Raw genomic sequence first — 13,275 nt, 5'->3', positions numbered from 1 at the left:
ATAATAATAATAATAATAATAATAACATAAAAAAAGAATAACAAGAAAAATAATAATAATCATAATAATAATAATAAATAATAATAATAATAATAGAACTAAGGGCAAAAAAGGTAATATACTTGGTCAACATAAAACGACTTTTATTTTTTAAAAAACTAAAAGCACCCCTTACCTAGCCTTTAGTTTTTTCGCCTAAAAAACTCATTCGTGACTTAAAATAAGTCACTTTGATAATTGTCAAACACTCTAATAAGTAAAAAACTGACTTTTAAATCAGTTTGACCAGTTTTTAAGCCCATCCAAACAGGATCTTAGAGCACTTCATATAATGGTCTTGGCTAGGGAACCTACACCTTAAAACCTTCAAAGCCTAATCGTGCTATGTCTAGATAACGTCCCATTCCACTACCTAACGTAATAGAACTTATCTAGTACTAGAATATATCCCACATTATGAGATTAGACATTAACTGACATAGACCATACTAGATAGGTAGGGAATTCGGAGTCTTCCCACTCCAATATAGGGTATTCTACTTGCCAAGGGTAGAACTAGGACACGTACCATGTAGTCATATGATTAAGGGATATAAAGAGTTTCTTTGTACTCTAGTCTCAACTTAAATAGAGTCACTCCCCAAGCATACTTATTCGGTGCTAGACTTAGTTCTCATATAGTAGTTCAATCACAAGGGCATATGAAGAGGTGCCATATTTTAGTCAGTACAAATCATAATACACCTCACCAAGGATGGGCCACTAGGGATGCCACTCAATGGTCAATTAGGATAGCTCAATGACTTTCTTAGAGATGGTTTCATTCTGTTCCAACCAACCTACCCCTATGTCGATCATTCACATAAGAAGGATACCATTATGACTTTCAACTTCAAGTAAATCATAACTTTATTTCTAGTTTGAAGGTTCCAAGTAAATGACTCTCTTAACTATCTTCAAGATCATATTTCAATCATACACATACATTACTAAGATGCTAAAGCCTACTAAGTCAAGAGTTCAAATTCACATTATTCATGTATCAAGTAAAGGGACATAGGTCTACCAAAACAAGCCACACACACATCATTATCTTATCACATGTACTATAACATTCAAGTAGCACATAAGAACGACTAAGTATACTACAAGTCACCCTATTCTCTTCTATAGAAACATCAATGTATTCCTTCATAAGACTCATATAATCAACTAGAAGAATCATACTTCAACATCAAGTATACACACATAAGGACATAATCATAGTCTATTATGATAATCTATAATCAATTAGGAGAAAAAATGATTTCACTTCGTTTATACATATTTACCACAAAATCCTTACATTTATAACCTACATAATCTATAACATAATAATATTACAATTCATAAAGTAATGCCAACAAGACCACGTTCTTCACTATTATAACACATAAGTACTGCCAGCATAACTGGACCATACCAATCAACACAATTCAAGACTTATACTACACAATATAGAAGAGGTTAGGTCAACATACCACCATTCCATCAAGAACACCTCCAATTCGTAGCCATTCAAACCAAGTCAATTCACAAAGGCTTATGCCAATAGCCATATGCACCAATCCAAACCAATAAGAAAAATATACAATGGTCAATCAAGCTACCATATGAAAATCATCAAACTAAGCGAGCCTATATACAATTCTATCACAATTCATACATAGCAATAGCCTAGTACAATTGACATAAGAATTCAACACTATTAAGTAATGTTCAAACCACTTATATAGAGACAAAATTAGGAAGTTATTATTTGCATGTGTTTCATAGGAATTTTGATCTAAAAACATTCAATTAACATCAATTCTTTCATAAAACACTGTTTCAAAAATAATATCATGCAAGAACCCATGGCTAGAAGTTGATATAGAAGATTCTATGTTTTTTTATCATCTTTGAAAATTATTTGAATTGACTCCTTGAAAAGAAGAGGATTCAAGGATGAAACATCATACCTTATGTGAAGAAAATCCCAGGAAATTTATAGACAAAACATGGAAAATTTGTCTTCTTCCTTGGCTCTTTAAAGCTTCGTCAATTGAGTTTTGGAGAAAAGGAATGGAGATATTTTTTTTAGTTGAGATTTTATATTTTATTGGTGAGTTTAGGGGTTTAAAAGACACTATAACCTTCAATGAATCATCCTCAAATTATTCAAAAGAACACTGCACTTAAAGGACCTTTTAACACATTTAAATTGGACTTAAAATGACGCGACCAAATCTTGAAAGTCACTGGGCGTCGTGAGGTCCTCTCTGATTCTTGTTTCTAGAAAATTTTGAGATATAATGGTTCAAGATGGCCGTATGGGGCAGGGATAACTTTTTTCCCTTTAAGCGTGGCAGGCGTGATGCGAAGCCAATGCCATATCTTGGCTGCCTCAGCAGCTTCATTGTCCCGTGATTAGGTCCTTCTCAAGTACCCTTTGGTTTGTCCTTGGAGCGTCGTTCTTAGAAGTTTACACACTTTACATATAAGTATATGTGTAGGAACACTTTATACTCAATTTCACCCTCAAATCATACCCTAAAACTCCACTAGAAAACACGACGATGCACTAGTTCAACATAGACTAGTTTCCGGATGTCTTGGACGTTTAACTTTCAAACTTTTCCAAACTCCTCAAACTAACATATAATTCAATAATAATAATTTTAATACCTCATATGATAATTACTCACATGATAGTTTCTAGATTAATCTGGTTTGTGTTTAGGGATGTTACATACAGCCACTTGGATAATAATTGTCCTCGAATGACACTTGCTACACTTTAAACACTTTCAAGAGTAAAGACTCAAGACTAGCAGCTCATAAAAATACCACGCCATATAAAATGCACATACATAGGATAAAAATCAACTCCACAAAATAAAGAGACTCAAAACACAACAACTAAGTAGGCCCAACCTCTACAAATCATCTTGCAATAAGGCTCTATTTTTTCACATTTTATAAGAGGAACTTCCTCCTCCACACAGTATGACCATTTCTCAAGAAAACAAAATTTTATCCAAGAATTTCAAATAATACTCAAAAAATTATGCTCACTAGATTACTAATGCAACATTTAAGAAATTTATAATTAAGGCAAGACAATATAAGAGATAAGATCATATAAACTCATTTTTTTCCAAACGTAAACATAACTTCACGAAAATGCAAAATTCAAGGCGATCAATGAAATTCATTTTCAACAAGGCTACTAAACAAAATGGAACATGTTACTATTACATTCTAAAACTCAAGATTAAATAGAATAGAAGAGAAGTGAAAATAATCTACAACCCAACTACTAAACATACTCCCCCACTTAGAAGGAACCCATTACAACTAAAGAGAGAACTATAATTTACCGGCATTATCACACAACTTTGCCTTATCTTGGAGAACATAGTAACGATTCTTCCTCATAACATCACCATCCAGAAAACATGGATGAACTTGCTTGGCCTCTCTTCCTAGCCGTAATAGTAGGACAATCCCTCACCTTATGACCATCCTTACCACAACCAAAGAAACCACTGATACCATCTAGACATATCTCAAAGTGCTTCTTCCCACATGTAGGACAACTAGGCTTAAAACCTTGAGAAACACTAGCACTCTCAATCTTGTCCTTAGAAGCATTAGACCCATCTTGATTTGGAGACCTCTTCTTAAACCTAGGTTGGTTTTTCTCCTCTACTCTACCACTCTTTTAATTTCTTGAAATCCTACTATGTTTGGACTCTTCAATGTATTGTGCATACATCATAATCCAAGACAAGTTTATGTCATAGTGGACCATGTCTGTACGACACTAATCATTCACAAGGTCGAAAAAACCAATCACAAACCTACTCATCTCATCCCTAGGGTTAGAAACCAAGGATGGAGCCTACTTAGATAACAAGGTAAACTTCAAAGAATACTCTTCAACACTCATATTACCTTTTCTAGGTTAATAAACTCCTCAACCTTCACCTCCCTTGTCGCACGAGGAAAATAATTTCCTAAGAAAGACTACTTAAACTCTTCCCACTCTATGCGACCTGACTCGACCTACCTATTATCTTTCTATTGAGTGTATCACACTTGAGAAACCTCCCTCAATTGGTATGAAGCCAACTCCGCCTTCTCCCCAGAAGTCACCCTTACGGCACTCAACACCTTGTACACACCATCAAAAAACTCTTGGCGATCTTCTCCGACCTTCGAACCAAGAAAGACAGAAGGATTCTTTCTCAGAATGTTTCTTAGTCTAGAGGTCATAGTACTCTTGTCATGACCCGGATTCTGGAATCCGTATCGCAACCTGTGTCATTGACATCTTAGAGGTCGCAGATGATATACCATGGTTTCACAGTATTGTTAATACTTTTTCCTTAAGATTAGTGTGTCCAAAAGCCTTTTTGTGCTAATTTTTATATAAGTTTCTCCTTATTTGCAGCAAATCTCTCCAAAGATGAATGCGGAGGTTTTTGAGCGAAGAAATGAAGAAGAGACCACCTATGGAGCTTGTGACGGTCCGTAGGTGGCAGCTAGTGTAGCTACTGAAGGAAGATGGGGAAGTCTGACCAAGTGTGGGGTTACAGAGTCCATGACGGTCCGTCCTGCAGGTTTGTCATGAAGTTCAGAGAAGTAGTCCCAGTACCCATATTCTAAGAGTTTAAGTGTTTTGGAACGAAGACCCTCAACGGACCGGTGTGCCTGTGACGAGCCGTCATACTTGCCGTCGAGGGTAATGAAGAGAGCAGCAGAAGAAATTCCACAAGTATGGGACTAAGGAATCAATGAAGGTCCGTCGTGACCACGACGATCCGTCGCGAGGTCCGTCGACCCAGCCGCGTTTTGACAGATTTCCAGCAAATAGAATCCTTGTTTACTTAGGTTTTTATTTTCAATAAATAGTTTGAAAAACCTCATTTTTGAGGTTAAACTCTGTATTATTAGTTAGACTCTGGATCATTGTTAGACCTTTGAATATTGGGAGACTCTTGATTATTTTGTAGACTATTTGAGAGATTATTGATTATCTTGAGACTTTTATCATTGATTGTTGATGATTTTTGCTGATTAATCAAGTGAACTTTCGGATTTTACTCTTTCTCATCGAAGTAAGTGCATGAATTCTTATATCACATATTTGAATATTGTAATTATGACTATGGGTAACTAAACTCCATAACTAGGGTTGTGGAAACCATAGGCTAATAATGAGGTAAAACATAACTAAAATAATGGTGTCTTGCATGTATTGATAATTCTTTCATTTAGAAGTCTTTTTAACGGATGGCCAATGTTAGAACTTGCCTTAATGCTACTTGCCGAACCAAGGAGGTAGATAATAGGAAAAGAATTATCAACATAGATTTAGTGTATACTATCTAATAGGCTAGTATTGATTGGTACGAGGTAATAACTTAGTCAAATATCAAATACGATGCTTAATATGAGGTAAAGATAAGGGTTAGGATAGCAACATATGTAGCTGGACCAAGGTGCGGAGTGAAAGTTTCTCGATGCCGGACCAAGGATTTAGAAATACATAACTCATCACTTTGCATGCAAGATACTAGGAAAGAATTGTTATAGTTAAAATTATCAAGTTATGAACCTGTGGGGAACAAGTAAACCCTAGTTACTTTGATTAATTGATTAAACTCCAACATTCGAAGTTGTTAAGTGTCTTTTTCAATTTCGCTAGTTAGTTTCATTTATTTAGAAATATAAAACCCCCCTTTTATTGTTTTTGATTTCCAAGGAAGTAATTGACTGCACAATAGTAATAATAGATTGAAGTTAAGTCTAAACTATTTTCCTCGTGGGAACGATCCCAACCTCACTAGTTGGGTTATTTACTTGACACAACCGCTTTACTTCTTATTTGAGAAGTAAGTTTGAGCGTATCAGCAGACAAGCCTTATCTTGCATTCATCACATTCATATGGTTATTTTTAGTGAAAATTTAAAACTTCTAATCGTATGAAGTATACATATACTTCATATAGTTATTTCATGAATTCATCATATACTAAGCTCAACATAAATATAACAACCATCTATCATAAGAATCAATTTGAAATAGAATAAGAATATATCAAAATATGTTTGCCAAACATGGTCTTATTACAAAAGCTTCAAAATGGAAGTACAAAAGAAACTCTAGGGACAACATCCACTAGATTTTTTCTAAAATCGAAATCAAGAGGACCTACCAAATGGTCTGGAGAAATGTTGATGTCCAAACCATTGAAAGAATCGTCAATCTGTCCCTTAACCTGCATTTATAAAAAAGTAAATAGTAAGGGTTAGTACACCACTTGTACTAAGTGTGGGTGTATTCACACATACACATAAGGATATTCATGATCAAAGAAAGCTCTTCCTAAACAACATGTTATTTCTTGATAGCCTAGTCACTAGACTTTCCAAAATCGTTAGTTGCGAATTGTGGTATGAATATGATGTAATTTAATACATTCAAAGCACACAACTCATTTTCTATATGATTACAAGACATTAGTATAATCAACATAATTTTAGGACAAATCAGGTGAATATCTTAGATTTTTTATCCTCTTAGGCCGATAGCTCCTCTTTGTACACTTAGATAATTCTTTTAGTATTTTTCTTCTTCTTTTTGTGTAGTTCAATAATTCATTTGGTTCTATATTTTACTTACAATTGCAATGATTCATTGTAGTTGCATACCCACAATGAATAGATGTAAGTAATCCAAGGACTAAGGAATGATTTCCCTACCTTATAGTGAGTCATTCTTTACACTATATATTCATTACCTTTCATAAGCAATTCTCTATTGATCATGCCATTAACTTCATTACTTTCATGTTTTATATATTATACATTTCATATACACGATACAATGGAATCGTTGATGTAGAATAAGACATCTCAAGTGAGACACCAACATATGGGACCTCAACCCAAGGGCCTTCTTTAGCAAACACAGAGTCACCTTTATTCATTCATTCGTACTTTACGTTATTCATTTCATTCATTCGTGGGCTTTTGTAAACACCGTCTATACCTAGGATGAAGTTTAAGACTCTCATTGGGATCATAAAGTGCAATGACCAAGAATGACCTAATGTCATTACTTCAATCTGATTTCACCTCCTGATTGTCTTGCACAAACACCTTCGGTATCGATCATTTCTTTATCTTTCATACTTTGATGAACTCCACATTAACCTACATAGATCATGTGAGCATCATGAAATCCAGTGTCTACCCCACACTGAAAAGAGGTGGAATCACCGCCAAAGTGACCCAAAACATGCTAGCGTACATGGGAGTTGAACCCCACCAGATCCCTATATTGGTAGTATAGGTTCGAAGAATAGGAGATATAAGGAGATCCATACCCGGCATGCCATACAGTCTCATCTCATGAGAGTTACGTGAAACTCCACCCTTCCCAAAAGAAAGCATCACCCCTCATAGCTAGTCTATCGGTGCTCAGTATAAAGTTCCATTTCATTCAACTCATACGTCATGAAAGTTGGCTTCTAGTATGAGGACATCATATCTCAATAGATGATTTCTCATCTCATCATTAGTATTAAGTATATATTAGTCTCAATACTTTCATTAGAGTGTACATAGAGATTGGTCTCTTTATTAGCTTTACAATATCATAGGTGAGTACATTTTTGGTAACATTTATTTAGGCTCATTTGATATTGCTCTCATCTTTCACATTAGCATCTTATCATATTGTCACCACATCATTAGCATTAGCACATTTGCTTTTCATAATTACTCATCCCTTTTACGTGAATGTTCATTTCATCATATGCCAATGCACTTGGCCATTTAGTATGTTTCACACTCTTACTTACCCTTTTAGGGTTTCATCATTTCGTTACATACATATTAGTTACTCATTCCTTTTTAAGTGATGTTTATTTCATCATCTTTTAGTGTTGACTCAAGCATTATGGAGGCTTGCTTCTAGATTGAGATGTACTTACTCTATTGATGACTGGTCATCCTTACTGTACATTAATGAAATGTGAATTGTTCTTTCATATCATCCTTAATTTACATTGATGAATGTGAATTGACCTTACATATCATCCTTAGGTCTTAATGAGACTAATTTAACACGTTCTAACACCTTCATTCGTGAGTATCTTTTAACAAATTAGCTTTGGTGTAAGTAAGACTTGTCTCACTTCCTCTAACACCCCATTTTGGTTACTTAGTTAATTTATACCCCTTTAATTATGTTATAACTCACGTTACTTACTTACTTTAGTTTGGTAGCTTCATATCACCATTTATGGACGATGACCACTTCATTCAAAGAGTTTCATGTGTTCATAGTTCATTCTTGTGGAGAATGTTGGGAGTTGTGCCAATATATTCCATGCCCTTGGTTATGGATTCTTTGGTATTACTTTAGAAGTGCTTAATAGATATTTGATACTCTTACTACACAAGAATTAACATATGATTAGTATTGGCTAATGATTTGGGATGTTAGATTAGAAAATTCATTCTTTTTGGCATAAGTCAATTTTTACGTATGTTCATATTTAAATTTCTATATGTATAAACCCTTAGCCAATCTTTTAATAACTTAAATAACTTCCTATCCATTAGCATAGATTCATTTTGACCAAATAAAGTTAGCAAACTTCATTGGAACCAGATAGCCAATTTATTCAAGATATGATTTCATAGATGTCTTTGAGTCAATTCTTAGTTTATGGATTTTAGTGTAACGTTTTAAGAACATGTTGGACAGAAATATATTACCATTTGATGGCTTTAGCATCTTCATAACATAACAACAAAAGCAAGTCAACATTCAGCCAAATAGACATATTCACTTATCATATCACGGACTTAACATAGCATATTATTGATCCTTAATTATCATGATAAGATTAACTTTACGCAATAACAATGTTGTTGTGGGTCACGACCATGTAACTTGTTTTGAATTTATCTTTATTTTATAGTTGCCCTTTCCTTAAGGTTATTTATGAATTGTGTCCACTGCAGTGCTCTAACTCTGTACTACATTACATGAAAGGTAGTTCATGCTTTCCCCTTCACTCTCTTTAGCATTTTTGTTTAACACCTCGCAGGCAACTGGTACCTTCCAAGCTTCTTGCTCCAACTTAGGAGTAGGGGCTGACGAGCTTTTTCCGCAGACTGCTATCATAATTTCATTCGATACTCATTATTCAATAACAATACATGTTAAGAAAAGCCAACACCACATACCAACAAAATTATTTCTAACCTATTCAACATTGAAATTGTAACAAGGATACTAGGGAAAGAAGTTCGACAAGAACGATGGGAAACAACCCTAGTTAATAAGTTAATTAAATAAATAAATAAACCAATTAACAAAACGCCCCTCTTAAGTTGACTAAACATAGGAGAAGATAAGACTAAGTCAAATCTGGAAATTGGTGTTGACTATGGTTTTGGTAAACATTTTGAATTCATATTAATCAATTAGATCCTTAATTTAATTAATTTATTTACCTAGGATAAGTACTAAAGTACCCTCAAGTCATTAGAACCAAAATTAACCCTTTTGGACCATCCTAGATTAAGTACTAGGATGTTTCTTGAGTTGTACTAGGTTAGTGTAAGAATTTCATTTTGATCATTTAAACTAATTAATTAAATTGATAATTTACTAAATTAGGTTACCTAAAGTAATTACTAAAGTACCCTTAAGTTGTTAGGACCATAACTGATCCTTTGAACCATCCTAGGTTAGGTACTAGGTTGTCTTTTTCTTGTTTTAATCGAAATCTGGAAATTGCTTTGTGATTTCGGTTTTTCCCCTTTAAATTAAATAATTAAGTTTCTAAATAAATTAATTAGGTAGACTAGGGTAATTACTAAAGTATCCCTAGGTTTTTTGGACCTTAACTAACACTTTGGACAATCCTAGGTTAGGTACTAGGTTATCCCTTTCATGTCTTAACCGGAATTGGAAAATTTCCTTTTTAGTTTCGGTTTTAGACCTTTTCAATTAATTAATTAATTTTCTAAATTAATTAAATAACCTATTTGAATTACTAAAGTACCCCTAAATTTTTAGGACCATAACTAACCTTTTGGACCATTTTAAGTTAAGTACTAGGTTGTCTCTTTAACTAGTACTAGGTAAGTGTCAACCCAGTTTTGGTTGTAGGTTGTCGGGTACACTAATTAGTTCATTTCGTTTTGTCCTAGGTTAATTAGCTATTCAGGGCAGTATGCTAGAGTCTATAATTAGTTAGGAAGTTATTCCCAACATGGAGGGGTCCCTTGTGCAGTTTTTGTTCCCTTAACTACCCTAACCGAATTTGGTTAGCATGGTCCCCTCCTTTGGTGCTTCTTCACATGTTTTGCACATGTGTTTGCACAAGGGTTTGTTGTAATTTCATAACTAACTATTATTTATGGTTCCTTTGTGAATGTGTATTTATTGTCCCAAGGATCTTGACTATGTCCTTGGGCACTGCTTACTCTGCATGATCATTTTAAATAGTTATGTACTATAGTACTAGGTTTGTCACTTGGATGCCTAGTACCTAATATGTATGTTGGAGATACTTATCACAATTTTTTTAGCTTAGGGTTTTCTTTGCATGTACATGTCTAAACAAACTTGGACTATATTTTTCTTATTTGGGTATATATAGAAATTGGCTAACACCCCTTAGCCATTTTTCTATACGCCCAATATTTCCCAATATAGGGCATTTGAATGCCTATGTATCCACAATACGTATTCTAACGGACTTATTGCTCTTCACTAGACATATGATTTTTCAAAATGTTACATTATCCCCCCCCTTAGGAACATTCGTCCTCTTACACATCATTTAAGCAAAGAGGGTGATTTTCGAAAGTTATTTTATCACGCTTACACTTTTATACTTTGTGAATATCTGATTCACACATATTTGGATGATGCATATCATTCAAGCTTATCTTAAGCTTCATAATTGATATTGAAGAATTTCCTTCTCAATCACACTTAACTTAATGAACATCACAAATCATGCAACACAAAAAGCATGCACATGCTACACAAAAACAGCAACACCAAATGCAAACCTTCGGCTCCCTTTGTTTGAATAAACGCCGCTTATTTTAGTTTACATTCAAACCAAAGTAAACCAAGCCTAAGCAGTCACGACATCTTGTTGATATTGATTGAGGAGTTTGACGGAGTTTAGCTGACTAAATCAATAAACCTGTGAATTTTGTATTTGCAATAGGTGTTCATGTTTACTAATAGGAGAAGCAGTGCATAATGACATGCACTATCTTCGGTTCACATGTCTAAATCATTAGAATCTGGCTTTTCCTGTGTTCACCCGTGGAGCTAATCCTATCTTATCACGAACAACTTTATTCCTAATCTTAGTAATCCTAGAATGTTCACACATCCATCCTTATACCCTTATTCGTGCAATAATATGCATCTTCTGAACATGAGAGTTTATCTAACCATCGTCTGCCCCATACAATATCGATCTAACCACTATTATATGGAACTAACCTTTAAGGTGCTGTGATACCTTTTTATCACATAATATTCCAAAGACAAACCTTTACTTTATCCATATCACACCAATACCATATGTGATATCATTGTCATTGTCCCATTTTCGGAAATTACAAATATGAAGTACTTCAAATTATGGGGATATTATTATTTCCCATTTAAATTTTTGAAAGGTTCAACTTTCAAGAAAATAATATCATCATCTATTTTACTCAACCAATGATGTCAAATAGATATCATCTTTCTTAAATTCAGTTATTGTACTTTACAATTATTAAATAAATACCTAGTGACATTGGATGTTCCGTTTATCCATGAACTTATCCTTATCATAAATGAATATGTATTCCCAAAATTTATCTTTATCTTGGATATGTATGTTCCCAAGGTGACATGATCCTTTATGAAATAATGATGTATCTATTAATTTGACATTTATCAAAGTGGCTTTTGAGGTGATTTATCTACTTATATAGAGAGGTATCATTCTTAATATATGATACACTTGAATAAGAAGAAAATTCCTCTTCTTCTCTCTACTTGTCTTGCCTCCTTCTCTTTATGATTATATTCTTATGAACTTGATTTTATAATACGTTTTCAGCACGAGACTCTAGCCAACTGTGATTAAGTTATAGTTTTTTTAGCTCATGTTTTGGTCGTCTCATTATGAGAATCAAGGTACTATATGCATAAAATTAAGTATATATTTTCTAAACTAATTTATGGTTTAGAATGCAATAGTGTTCAGTCACTAAGATAAAATCAGGAACCAAAGACATATACTACTATTGGTTGAATATGACATGCTATACAAAATTTCTTAAATGGAAGAAGGTATAACGTATTAATAATATGAGTTTGAATATTATTTTGATTGTTTTGAAAGACTCAAAGGGTGAGTTATGTTGTACTTCCGTCTATTACACTATTGATTGAGGGTAAGATGATGGTTTCAATCCCAACGCACCAAAAAGGGAGACATCAGGTTAAAGTTTTGATACACCATAATGAAAAATATTTGAGGGTAAGACGGTAGATTCAAGTTCTATCGCACCAAGAGGGTAAGATATCAATTTGAATTTGATGCGCCATGATGATAAGGATTGGGTTCAAGTTCCATAAAATTATGGCATAACACGCCTTTTATGGGTAAGACAATGAGTTTGAGTCTCAATGCACCATAATGATGATTAAATGATGACTAAGGCAAAAATAATATATTTTGATGAAAAGTCTTGTTCTTCATCTTTATATCTCTCTCTTGTTCTCTTTATATTAATTAATGAAAAGCCTTGAAATTCGTCCCATCGAATTTGCTCTATTCCTTGAAAAGAATGTGGTAGAAACATGTGATAACATTGAAATCCGCATGTTGACTTGCTCCATTCTATCGTATGAATGTGGTAGCATTAAATAATTAATCTGAAAGATAACAAATGATTGATGATATGAAAAAAGGGCGTGAAGAGACGGAATTATAATAGTCATCATTGTGGTAATTATAAAAGGAAGAACACTATGGGTTCTCTAAATAGTCCTTCAAAATGTGAAGACAATTTTATTATCAAAATGGTACGAAAGGTCATTGGACTTGTGAATGTTGTCAACCCAATAATTTAAAAAGTTTATAAATCCTCCATCAATAGACAAGAAGATAAAGTGATGGTACACTTGAACTTCCAAAG

The sequence above is a fragment of the Solanum lycopersicum genome, chromosome 4 (assembly GCF_036512215.1).
Source record: "Solanum lycopersicum chromosome 4, SLM_r2.1".
Lineage (NCBI taxonomy): Eukaryota > Viridiplantae > Streptophyta > Magnoliopsida > Solanales > Solanaceae > Solanum > Solanum lycopersicum.
The sequence above is the reverse complement of the archived record's forward strand: the minus strand, read 5'-3'. Positions refer to the sequence as shown.